This window comes from Orcinus orca, chromosome 7 (genome assembly GCF_937001465.1).
Source record: "Orcinus orca chromosome 7, mOrcOrc1.1, whole genome shotgun sequence".
Classification (NCBI taxonomy): Eukaryota; Metazoa; Chordata; class Mammalia; order Artiodactyla; family Delphinidae; genus Orcinus; species Orcinus orca.
Genome location: NC_064565.1, coordinates 40874122 through 40875353, shown reverse-complemented (window position 1 = coordinate 40875353; position 1232 = coordinate 40874122). Strand labels below are relative to the sequence as shown.

The 1232-nt window shown below is 33.2% G+C and overlaps 1 non-coding gene across 1 annotated transcript; it reads left to right on the top strand.

Annotated features, from left to right (window-relative positions):
• The first annotated feature begins 836 nt into the window (after positions 1–836).
• On the top strand, positions 837–984 carry LOC117195445 (small nucleolar RNA SNORA79). Its single transcript, XR_004475165.1, has one exon. It is a non-coding gene; the product is annotated as a small nucleolar RNA SNORA79 (small nucleolar RNA).
• Positions 985–1232: the final 248 nt, after the last annotated feature.

Below are 1232 nucleotides of genomic sequence, written 5' to 3'. Positions count from 1 at the left end.
TATAGGAAAATTATTTTTTACTTAAATAGATGTCCTTTCATATTAGCACACATAGATAAATCTTATTTTTAATGCTTGAATAATATTGTACAAGATAGAAATGAAAGTACAATCATATGCTAATCATTCCACATTATTTCTATTGCCTTTTAGTTTTGGTTTTATACACTTAGTTTTTTAATTCATTGCAAAATTATCTTGGTATATTGTTTGAAGTGATATCACAATAATTTTTTCTCCCAAAGTGTTCTGTTTATTGAATAATTCATCTTTTCCTTACCATCATGATGTACCGAATTCTCTCATAGACATGTCTTTTTGGACTCTATTTTCTATTCCAGTGATCTATTTATCTATTATTATGGCTGCACCACACTGTTTTATTAAAGTCGCATGGTGCTTTGACATCTTATAAGCAAGAGAACCCAAGAGTGGTGGCTAGAACTGTAGTCACTGGAGTCAGGGCAAATATGACTCCAAACTCTGGAGAATAATAATTTATTTACTCTCAGTGCTGTTTATGATCAGTGCACTCTTACATCAGTATGATACCATTTTCAGTATACTGTATTTCCGATTATGATTAAAAATTGATTTGGGGTGGGATAGGGAGGGTTGGGGAGAGACGCAAGAGGGAGGGGATATGGGGATATATGTATACGTATAGCTGATTCACTTTGTTATACAGCAGAAACTAACACACCCTTGTAAAGCAATTATACTCCAATAAAGACGTTAAAAAAATTGATTTGGTGTTGACTTTCAGTGATAGATGTGTATTAAACAATTTATTTTTAAGAAGAAAATATTGGAATTCTTTAAAACACCACTTTATTTGATGGCTGTTCCTCTCAATGCTTGGAGCCTTAAGTAGTGGGATTTTAGTCCATCATATATCTAAGCTGACTTGTATTCACTCAGGGCACCATGGGGATGGGTTGGTTGTCCGTTAGTGCCTTCTGATTTTTGTGGGGTCAAACAATTGCCAAAAAAAGAGAAAAAACCACTTTAAAAAATTATCTTCTTTCAACAGAGACACAGAATGTAGAGAACAAATGTATGGACACCAAGGGGGGAAAGTGGCGGGGGGTGGTGGTGGTGGTGGGATGAATTGGGAGATTGGGATTGACATGTATACACTAATATGTATACAATGGATAATTAATAAGAACCTGCTGTATAAAAAAATAAATAAAATAAAATTCAAAAATTCCAAAAAATAAAAATTAAAA